Raw genomic sequence first — 12,636 nt, forward strand, 5'->3', positions numbered from 1 at the left:
CCCCCTTGACTGAGAGCTGGGTTGTACCTGAGTGCTGTGCAGGGAGCAGGAACCAGGCAGACGAAAAACCCACTTCGGCTGAGCAGAAATCCCCAAAATCGCTCCACAAAAAAAGTGAGTCCTTCAAACTGCTTTTCTGACAGAAAATCGGTGTTAGAAGATCAAAAATGGGCCGAAAACGCGCAGAACACTCACATTGTGGCCATTTTGGATTGCGCGCTTGCGCGTCTTCCATGGAGAACTTTAGCCACCAGACACCTGACAAGACAGAAAACACAGGCAGTATAGATACAAATCTCCACGGTCAGAGGTGATCTGATTCCCCATAAGAGGAGGCAACCTCAAACAAAATGTTTTACTGATTAACAGGTGTGGGACATATCTTTAACAAGGCTTGACACAATTAGAAACTGTTCCAGATTCCCCAAACATGATGGTAAGTAAAATGCTTCACTGTTTTGTCTTGTACAGAGATACATATCTTAAGTAATGTGTGGGGACAGCAACTGTCTCGAAGCAGAAACTGATATTTTGCATTCTTCCAGGGTCGAAAGGGATGAAATGTGACCTGCACAAACATTCTTTGTGTTGAGAAGAGGAGCACTGGTCAGGGGGTTAAGATCTGCACACACGGGGGCGTGGCTTGGACAGCAATGAGAGGAGGCGAGTAAGTCCGAAGCTCCTCAGCACCCCGGGACATAGCCAAGAAAATAAATTCTTAGACTGAAACGCTGAAGGCGCTAATACACAGGCAACGCTGCTGGAAAACGTCGGGTACAAAACGGTTAAGAGCCCGCATTGAACGGACCACCCCAAAGGAAGCAGCATCCAAAAGAAAATAACGAAACGAGGGATACTGAATCCAGGAAGATGGCGGACACGAGAAACTAACGAGGACAGCGGAGAGACGCCAAAGACGAGCCGGGAGGGGAAAAAACGTACGAATCACAAGGTTAGTGCCGCGCACAACCCCGCAAGCAGACATAACCCCCGCTGGCCCCCCAATGGTCCATAACAAAGGGTGTATCTATCATAAGCAGACGCTCACACCACAACATTGAACAGCAACAAAAGTGAAAGCGAGTAACACAGGGGGCAGCCATCTTAGAGAGCAGAGTGCAGTCAGCAAGGCGGCAATAAGAGTTGTGCGCAAAACTTACACTGGAAAAGACCACAAAGGAAGTCCTCGCAGGCACTTAGTCAAGTACTGCACCAGGACCGCTCCAAGACCGCTCGTTAAAACAAAGTAAGCGCGCACAATATCTGCAAACGGCGCCCACTCTAAGTCGGGAAAAGCAGCAACTTCGAGACAGCCTCAAGGTGAACAGCCATACGCACAAGAAACCAACACATACAACGCAAATACCTGCTGACATACAGACAGAAAACGCGCTAAAGTCAGTAGATCAATTGCGCAGAAAGACTGAAACCACAAGGAGAGCGGAAATAAATTACCCAGGCGGCGGCCATTTTAAGTTGGGCAAAATAACGGCATTGAGGCAGCCAAAGAGAAAACAGCGACACTCATAAGAAACCAGCACACAAAAAGCAAACCCCCACAGTCTCTCAGACATATACCGCGCCAAAGTCAGGAGAGCAACAGCCTGATGCAGACCGATCGACACCACAAAGAGAGAGACAACGAGAAAATAATCGGCCATCTTAAGTTGGGCAGAACTATAGCAACATCAAGGAAACCACGGAGAAACAGCCACAAACACAAGTAGATAATGCGGAAACCCGCTGACACACAGCCAAACTTCACACTATAATCAGGGGACCAACAGCCTTGTGTAGAACGACAGTGACCTCATCGACAGCGGACACAATATATACCGAGGCTCACACATGGGATCAGTCGCTAACTGCACCACAAGCAAAACTGCAATAGCCCTACTCAGAACTTTTGATCGGATGAACCTGTCGGGTGTACACAACCCAAGCCAACAAGCAGAAAAGTGATCAAAAGAATAGACCGCCCCCACAAACAGGCCCAACAACACGCAGCCCAAGAACACGACCGAACCTGCGGGACAGGAAAGAGGGCGAAGGTCAGGGTCTCCAGCCTCAGGATACTGCCGCAAAATGGACAAAGACCCAAGATCAAACAAAGCGCTAGTAATCACAGCGGGCAAAAAGACGATAAAAACAACAAGTGAAGGCGACCAAACCAAAAGCCCAGCACTTAAGACCAAAAGTGGCAACGAAAAAAGGTTCGTGATCGTGCAGACCAAAAGAGGACTGCGTAATATGGCAGGGAGAGACGGGAAAGGGCCCCAACAACAAAAGAAACCAAAGGCGGACACCACCCCAAATTCACCGTTCAAGCAAAAGGGGGACATCAATGCCACACTAGAGAGTATCCTTAAAAAACTAGCCAACGTCCTCGTCCTGGCTAAATCAACCAAGGAGACCACCGGCGCCATTCAACTGGAACTCGCGGCATGCAGAGCAGACATCCACACGGCCAACAACAGACTATCTACAGTCGAACAGAGAGTGAGCAACATCGAGGACAAATCACAATTAGCCAGCAGGACAATGGGGCATATTGCCAAAGCAACAACAGATCTACAAAAACAAGCGGCAGACTTCGAAGACCGACAAAGGAAAGGAAACATAAGGATCCTTGGTATTCCTGAAGGAGAAGAGGATAAAACAGGCAGCTGCGTGGCCATGCTGCAAGATCTCATCCCGAAGCTAACTAATCTAAAGTTTGACAACCCCTTCAAGCTAGACAAAGCATACAGAATCCCGGCGCAAAAACAGATCAACAGACAAACACTGAGACCGATAATATGTAAGCCACTGCGATCACACCACACAGAAGCCATATTTGGAGTAGCAAGAAAGACCGCAAACCTAACCTGTCTAGGCAATAAAATCATCCTAATGCAAGACTACTCCAAAAACACAGTAGACATAAGAAAAGGCTTCCTGGCACAAAGAGAAGAACTAAGAAGGAAGAACATCACCTACTCCTTCGTAGGACCCGCAAGGTTCAGAATAATAAACAATGGCAAAACTCAATTCTTTGACAACCCCACAGAACTATCAAGGTGCATGAGAGGGCCTATACCACAGGAAATGGAACTAGCGACCACATCATCAAAAAGCAGGGCATCACAAGATAACGAAACCGAATAGCAGGAAAACTCAAAATTGCAACCAAAAACCAAAACCCCTACCTCATATGAGATTCAACCAAAGGCTCACAAGAAGGCACGAAAGTACAAAACGAGCAGACAACAATTCAGCGGGTGTTACTACCCCAAGCAAGGAAAGACGAGCCCTAACATTCATGAACTAGCAAACATTTCTACGTCATACAAAGAAACTCGCTAGACTACTAAGCACGAAGAAGACCAAGACTCGAATCTACCTCAACGGAAGAAAAAAGAACTCAAAACCACATGGCATTGACAACAAACGAACTACACCAAACGAAAAACAAGCGACGGTCGAACAGAACCCCGAATAAGACGCAAAGCGGAAATGAACGTAAACAAAAAACAACATATCCTTTGAAATATACATATATGTAGTCTTTTTTCTTCCCTATCAAGTAAGACAACAACCAAACTAAACATAGTCCCGGGAGGGCGGGAGGGCGGGAGCGAGGACATTGCTGTCGCACGCTTCCAAAACGAAGAAGAACAGGGGAGGAGGGAGGGAAGGGAGGGAAAGACAGGGGAGAGAAGGGGAAAATGTCAGTCATGGTATGTTTATGTGTTATGTATTGTCAGTCAGTATCGTCCTGTAAGTCATGTGAGTCTTTTTTACACCCCAAGCACTACCAAAGACAGAAATCAAGACCAACCTTAACAGAGAATGACCTAAGACCTTCCAGCAAGGGCGCACACAGCATACTCTTACCAAGCACCCCGGGTCAAGCAACAGAACGACCTTCACATCAAAGCAATAAACAATAAAGCGACACTGCAATCCGACCTTGGGGTCATATCACTAAATGTTAAAGGACTGAACCACCCAGTGAAAAGAAAGAAGATCCTAGACTACCTAGCAAAAATGAGAGGCGACATCATCCTCCTACAGGAAACCAAACTATCAGAATAAGAGGCGAACAAGATCAAAGTGCGCTGGATAGGCCACACAGCCAACTCACCAGCAATAGGGAAAAAAAGGGGAGTAATCACCCTAGTAAGTGCTAAGTCAAAAATAACAATCGAGAAAGTAGAACATGACGAAGACGGCAGACTCCTACATACGAGATTGAAAAGAGGACAAGAAATAACATTGGTAACCAACATCTATGCACCAAACACAGATGACACAGAGTTCTGGGATGGGGCAACAAGGAACCCAGAAAAGTACCACACAAACAGCCTAAACCTAGTCGCAGGTGACTTCAACCTAGTCCTAGATCCTACACTAGACAGACAGACACACTCCAAGACAAGACCACATAACACCCACAATATCCTGAAAAACCTATACAACAGACTTCAGCTACAAGACCCATGGGGACTACAACACCCAGACACCAGAGACTATACCTTCTACTCCACCCCGCACAACACCTACAGCAGAATCGACTATATCCTCATCTCTAAGTCACACACACACCTGACAGAACACACAGACATAGCAGCCAGAACGATCTCAGACCACTCATGCATCAGCCTTCACATGTCAGGTAGACACAACGACCAAACTACCCGCAAATGGCGATTAAACAATATAACGCTAGCAAAAAAAGAAGACAGAGAAACAATAGAAAACGCAATCAAAAACTACATAGCAGAAAACGACACGATTGAAACAAATCCGAAAATCCACTGGGAGGCCCTGAAAGCGACCATAAGAGAGAACCTGATCGAAATCAAGGCCAGGAGAGACAGAGAAGCAAACTAACAGTTGAACAAACTGGAAAAGGACATAAAACCACTAGAAGAAAAACACATAGCAGACATCACAAATCCAGATCTCCTTCTAACACTAACAAGCAAGAAATGCGAGTACAACAGAATGCTCAGCGAGAGAGCAGGCATGTGGATCAGGAAATACAAGAAAATCAATCTGTGCGAAGCAAACAAAGCAGGGAAAATATTGGCATCGTATCTCAAACGCAAACATAGACTGCACTCCATAAAAAATATCACAAACAAACAGAACAAAACTAGCACAAGTCACTCAGAAATACTGCAAACCTTCAGAGAGTTCTACGAGGAACTCTACACCAAGGACAGCAATATAGATGAAGCAGGTACTACAGAATACCTAAAAAGACTCAACCTACCCAAGCTTCTAGATGAAGAAGCGAGACAACTGGGCCAAGACTTCAAAGAGATGAGATAACACTTGCCATCAACGCACTAAAAGACAACAAAGCACCTGGACCAGACTGCTACACAGCACCCTTCTACAAAAAATTCTAAGAACTACTAAGCCCAGTCCTAACTAAAGCTTTCAATCAATGCTCAATGGAGGGCACAGTAACGGAAACAATGACACAGTCAGATATCATAGTCATCCCGAAAGAAGGTAACGACCCACAATGGCCCAAAAACTACCGCCCGATCCACCAGACTCAACAAATTCCTACCTCAGCTGATAGGAAATACCCAAGTAGGATATATGAAAACGCGTGTGTCACATGACAATACCAGACTTCTCTGCCAAGTGATCGAACACTGCTCTAACTCACCCAACCCAGCCGTCGCCATCACGCTAGACGCTGAAAAAGCGTTCGACAGAGTCTCCTTGCACTTCCTGAAAAAATGCATGCAAGAATACAACATAGGAAATGAATACAAGAAGAAAGTCATGGCACTTCGTAAAAAAACAACTGCAAAAATCGCCATAAACGGAGGCTCCTCGACTTGATTCACACTAGAAAGAGGCACAAGGCAGGGGTGCCCACTTTCACCTCTACTATTCCTTCTAGCTCTGGAACCCCTGATCGCTGACACGCTAGCAAACAGAGATATCACAGGTATAACAATAAATAACACAACAGCCAAAATCGCAGCCTATGCAGACAACCTCTTAATCCTTACAGACAACCCAGCCGAGTCACTACCAGCACTCATGAACACCATAGACATATATGCCAGAGTGGCCCTGGTGAAGACGTACAGGGACACCTCTGAAGAAGGCACATTCACCCATCACCAGCCCACTGGACTCGCTAAGTTAACACAAAGGTTTTGAGCCCATCCAATGTGAACAAGCATTGGCATAGCCAATAGGTCTCGCTTTGGGACCCTATAAGTGTTTAGTTATCCAGCACAATATCCTTGGTGCAACAACATCAAGTGTTGCATGGCTAAACACTTTTAAGATCCCAAAGGCGAGACTTTTTTGCTATGTCAATGCTTGTTTTGAGTGAGTGGCTCGTGCAGGTATGCCACTGTGAGGTAGAGATGCTGCGAGTGCTTCTACAGGAGCCCGTGTGATATTGCGCCTCTTCAAAATGTATCTTGTGTCTGGTGTAATACTTCTAGCCCCTATTCCCGTCTTCTCGCACCTAATGCACCCTTAACTGTCTCATGTACAGGTGGGGTTGACACTCCTATTACCCTGCCCTCCAGTGACACTTTACCTGTCACAGGTGGTGGTGGTGGTGGACGTGGTGGTGGACCAGGTGGTGGAAGTGGTGGTGGTGGACGTGATGGTGTTGGTGGATGTGGTGGATGGTGGTGGTGGAGGATGTGGTGGTGGTGGACAAGGTGGTGGACATGGTGGATGTGTTGGTGGTGGGCGTGGTGGTGGTAAACGTGGTGGTCGTAGTGGTGGTGGACGTGGTGGACGTGATGGTGTTGGACGTGGTGGTGATGGTAGAGGTGGATGTGGTGGGGTGGACGTGGTGGTGGTAGACATAGTGGTGGACATGGTGGTGGTGGATGTGGTGGTGGTGGAGGTATTGGTGGTGGACGTGGTGGTGGTGGATGTGGTGGTAGATGTGGTGGTGGAAGTGGTGGTGGACAAAATGGTGGACATGGTGGTGGTGGATGTGTTGGTGGTGGTGGACGTGGTGGTGGTTGACATGGTGGTGTACGTGGTGGTAGATGTGGTGTACGTGGTGGTGGTGGACGTGGTGGTAGACGTGGTGGTGGATGTGGTGGTGGACGTGGTGGCGGAAGTGGTGGTGGTGGACGTGTTGGTGGTGGATGTGGTGGTAGTGGAACTGGTGGTGTTGGTGGATGTGGTGGTGGACATGGTGGTCGACGTGTTGGTGGTGGATGTGGTGGTGGTGGATGTGGTGGTGGTGGCAGGGCCGGACTGGGAACAGAAACCAGCCCTGGCAAATTGCTCAGCTGCCCCCGAGGGGAAACGCCTGGTGCCCGCTATGGCCAGTCCGGCCCTGGGTGGTGAACGTGGTGGTGGTACTGGAAATGGTGGTGGTGGATGTGGTGGTGCTTGATGTGGTGGTGGACTTGGTGGACATAGTGATGGTGGTGGATGTGGTGGTCGCGGTGGACCTGGTATTGTTTGGGGACATGGTGGTGGACGTGGTGGTGGTGGATGTAGTGGACGTGGTTTTGGTGGAAGTGGAGGTGGTGGTGAACATAGTGGTGGAAGTGGTAGTGGAGGACGTGGCAGTGGAGGACGTGGTGGATGTGGTGGTGGTTGAAGTGGTGGAAGTGGACGTGGTGGTGGATGTGGTGGTAGATGTAGTGGAGGTGGACGTAGTGGTGGATGTGGTGGTGGTGGTATACATGGTGATGGACGTGGTATTGGTGGTGGACATGGTGGTGGACGTGGTGGACTTGGTGGTGGTGGATGTGGTGCTGGTGGAGGTGGTGGTGGAGGTGGATGTGGTGGTGGTGGTGGTGGACGTGGTGGAAGTGGATGTGGCGGATGTGGTGGAAGTGGAGGTGGTGGTGGAGGTGGATGTGGTGGTAGTTTGCTTGGTGGATGTGGTAGATGCGGTGGAAGTGGAGGTGGTGATGGAGGTGGACGTGGTGGTGGTGGACGTAGTGGTGTACGTGGATGTGCTGGTGGTGGTGGACGTGGTGGTGGATGTGGTGGTGGATGTGGGTGTGGTGCATGTGGTGGTGGTGGACGTGGTAGTAGTGGACGTGGAGATGGTGGTGGAGGTGGTCGTGTTGGACGTAGTGGCGATGGACGTGGTGGTGGTGGACGTAGTGTTGGTGCATGTGGTATTGGTGGTGGACATGGTGGTGGATGTGGTGGACGTGGTGGTGGTGGACATGGTGGTGGCGGACGTGGTGGTGGATGCCGTGGTGGTGGACATGGTGGTGGTGGATGCAGTGGTGGACGTGGTGGTGGATGTGGTGGTAGTGTTTGTGGTGGACGTGGAGGTGGTGGATGTGATGGTGGTGCTGGTGGTGGACTTGCTGGTGGTGGACGTGTTGGTGGTGGACTTGTTGGTGGTGGACGTGCTGTTGGTGGATGTGCTGGTGGTAGACTTGGTGGTGTAAGTGGTGGTGGACGTGGTGGACATGGTGGTGGTGGACTTTTTTGGTGGTGGACGTGGTGGTGGACATGGTGGTGGATGTGGTGGACATGGTTTTGGTGGACGTGGTGGAAGTGGAGGTGGTGGACGTGGTGGTGGTAGACGTAGTGGTGGTAGACGTAGTGGTGGACGTGGTTGTGGTGGTGGACGTGGTATTGGTGGTGAACGTGGTGGTGGATGTAGTGGATGTTATGAACCTGGTGGTGGTGGACATGGTGGTGGTGGACGTGGAGGTGGTGGTGGTGGTGGACGTGGAGGTGGTGGACACAGTGGAGGACATGGTATTGGTGGTGGACATGGTGGTGGATGTGATGGTGGATGTGGTGGTGGATGTGGTGGACATGGTGGTGGTGGACGTGGTGATGGATGTGGTCTTCAAGGGTATATTCCTCAAAAATCTGACGATGTCAGCCTTGATATTAAATAATGATATCAGCAACGTAGGCACAAACAATACACCTATTTGTAATATGTCTACTTCAACCTTTGCTAAGTTATGTTTTGAATTAAAATATTTTCCTTAGACTCTTTAACTCTTTAATTGGACCTGTTCACCTATTTCACCCTGGGGGTTTCCTTCATCGTTTTCACCTTGCCCTGGCAAAAAAGGGGGTGGGGAGTGACTCCATGTCACTGAGATCGAGTCTATATGAACATTCGATTCCCAGGTTGTATGAGTTTTCCAAATGAGAAACTGCAGTGCACAGGGTTCTTAATTCCAGTGTTGAGTGGTAGTTAGTTAAACACCTCACTGTTCATTAAATTAAGGCAGTTCAAGCCTGTGAGAATGTAAGATAAGAAACAATACATTATTTACAGAGACATGCAGAGTGTGGTGTGGTAAGCAGTAAAATAAGCATGGTATACACCCCAAAACTCAAAATAGGTGCCATGTAAATACTGAATTCCAGGGTGACACACACAGTACTGTCAACCGACACAGTGCAAGCGTGGTTCAGTGGAAGGAGCATAAAGGCAGGGGTACATGCGGGTGGACGGCGTCCACCCATGTTTTTCACAGGGTGAACGCTGTCCACCCTGCCAAGAATTTGAGCCCCACTGAATAATGTGATGAACTCATCCCGGTGTAATTTCCAAGCACCTGGACACTTTCAGCAGCTCTTGCAAACAACTCATGCATCCTTTACTAGTTTTCTTCACAAAGGTTTGCAAAAAGGCATCCACATACATTCATAAAAGCTGCGGGTTTTTGCAATTTCTGTAGTATATGTATAACTACAGTCTGTGTACATCAGTGAATAGGAAATGTCATACTTTCTTTCTGTAACACAATCCTGTTACAATGTTCCCAATATTTGTGATGATTTCTATGTACTTCTCTATCAAACTAAAGTAAGTACTGCAGTCTCTTTTATGCTCTTTTATCATCTTGAAATAAAGTACAGCACCTAATGTTACCCATCATTTTTATATTAATCTCTTTATGGCTTTCAGATTCTTAATAATTGATTACTCATCTACTGTAAGATTTGATCTCAGGCTTTTATATTCAAACCTGTGTTTTGTTAAATTAGTTAATCAATGTCATATTGTCAAACAGGTTTAAAGTTTAACAGCTTAACCGCAGCGCAAATATTGCCGCGGTGCGGCGGTTTTAATGAGTGGGCGCGCTGCGTCAGCCACCGGACGTGCGTAGCACTGGCCAGGTAGTGCTCGCGATGGCCGTTAACCGACGGGAGCACAGTAGGGGTTGGCTTTCCATCTGCAACAAGCAACAACGTGCAGGCAGGGACGGGGCTTTCTGATTGAAGACTCCTGCTGGGCCCATAACAAAGGGCCGACTTTGAAGGGTCACCAGGCCTCCTTTTGTTCAGTCTCTTGGCTGGGAGCAGTCTGGAGCCTCACACCTTATGCAAATGAAGTTGAGGGAAAACAAGGCTCACACCTTGTTAGCCATTCATTCATACTTAAGAGAGGCAGCTTTTCACTTTGTTCAGTCTGTTTAAGAGATATTAATACACTGTAAGAATATCAGATGTGTTGGTCTTTCCCAGTATTTGCACAAATTGAATGCATTTATTGCTTTTTTATAGAGCTTATTTTCCCTGAGGAGGTGTTGAATTATTTTAAGTCTCACTATTTTTTCTTGTATAGCCCTACTCATCCCAATGCAGGGTGTCAGAGCACTTTACATCAACACGTACATATTACAAGTACAATGAATTATATACGTTTGGAAATGAATGTACAGGATGTGTTACATAAAACTGGGGGATTGCTAGGTGTAGAAGTCACATATCATCTTCAGTATCTCACTGTGCTATTGTCCTCGCAATGCGCTCAAACGTACACATGAGAGACCTGCTAAACATATATGTGAGGGCTTTAGATCTGATTTCACTTCTTGTGATTGCCACTTCCTGTAGAGTTGTGGCTTGTGATGCCACTTTCTGGGAATTCAATTCCTGTGATGCCATGTGTGATGTTGTGTGCTGTGATGTCACGCTCAGTGGTGCTGTGATGTCGCCCGCTGTGATGACACTTGCATACTGCCATATTAGGTCAGTCTCCCCACTTCTTTTTTTAGGTCGAACATCAGCGCGCATGCGCTGCTGCAAGACCTGTTGTATTTAACAAATCCACTTTATTCCCACCTGCTACTTGCCATTGGCTCCCTCCTTCGTCCCTCTTCTTTGCTGCCTCTTAAGTTGTTCTTCAGATCCAATACTTACGGTCAAGGCTAAGGAGCACCGGCCTCGCACGGTCTTCTTACGCTTTATTTCCTCAGCTGCTGTTTTACAGTATTTGTTTTTTTAACTTTTCTTTGGCCCGTTTCTGCTTCCGCCCTCTGAACACCCTCTGACAGAAACGCAGTTGCTGTCCCGCTTCTTTTCCTTTGAACATTTATTGACATTGTTCCCTACCGCTAGTTGCAGTTTGATGTCATTGCGCCACCCGTCCTTGCAGTCCCTTTAACTATTTTTGGAACGGCAGTAATGGTGTTGCTGAGCCCCAACTTTCACGTTAACGTCAAGCCTCCAAATGTGTAGGACGAAACGGCATAAGAGGGGATCATGTTGCCTGGAGCCTATTTCGGGAAGAACATTAAATGAAAGCCCTAACCTGCTGTATGGCACTGACTCATTTTCGCATGTTTACTCTGATGCCAGGCCCATTTTAGAGCTTTGTGCAAACTGCACTGACGGTTTTCACTCACGTACTATCATATCAGTAAGTTGCTGGTGATAACTGTGAGGGAATTGTTTGCTTTTGTTTTTTAATTTTTTAATTTAGTTTTTTAATGTGAGATATTTGCTCACATTCTCATTTAGATACCCATATGCTCAAGACCAGCGTCACACAGCCAATATAAGCCATCCTACCAGCAATGCTCACCATCAAACCAGGAATGCATGCCATTGTATAACCCATGATAAGATGGCCAGTGATTTACCTTGGAGGACTACTATTGTGCCACAGATGGCCATAGTGTGAAAGCGATGGCAATCATTATGCGTGGTGGGATGCCCACCATCAAACCAGGGTGATGATGATGGGATTGCCTGTAAATGACAATGCCTTTTATGTATCCGTTTCAAAAACCTGCAATAATAAAGGAATTGTCATTTACAATACCAGTAGGTCAACATGTCTGGGGCCTTCCATTGTGGCCTGTATGTGCAGTTTTAAACTGCCATTTCAATCTGACAAAATAAACCTTTTGTCAGGCCTAAACCTTCCTTTATAATACATATGTCACCCCTAAGGGTAGGCCCTACACAGCCCAGAGAGCAGGGAGCAACATATTTAATAAGGTGGACATGTACTTTTAAGTTTTACAAGTTCTGGTTTTGAAAAACATTTAGTTTTTCACAGTTGCAAGGCCCACTTCTCTCATAGTATAACATTGAGTTACCTTATTACATTTAATAAGTGATGATTTCCAACGGGGAACAGGTAGAAATGCAGAGTTTGGTGTCTAAAGAAATGTAATTTAAAGCCCTCATTAATGGTAAAGTCGGATTTTAAGTCACAATTCTGAAAATGCCACTTTTAGAGTGTGAGAATTTTGTTGTCCCAACCATGTGGGTCCTGCACCCTGTGTCTGGGTTACATGACCAGGTGTAGTTTTAATTTTTATATTTATTTATTTGAGTTTTATATAGCGCTGGCTAGACCCAGAGGTATCAGAGCGCTTTACATAAGGTTCCACAGAATTACAAAATTACATC

This window comes from Lissotriton helveticus, chromosome 6 (assembly GCF_964261635.1).
Source record: "Lissotriton helveticus chromosome 6, aLisHel1.1, whole genome shotgun sequence".
NCBI classification, from domain to species: domain Eukaryota; kingdom Metazoa; phylum Chordata; class Amphibia; order Caudata; family Salamandridae; genus Lissotriton; species Lissotriton helveticus.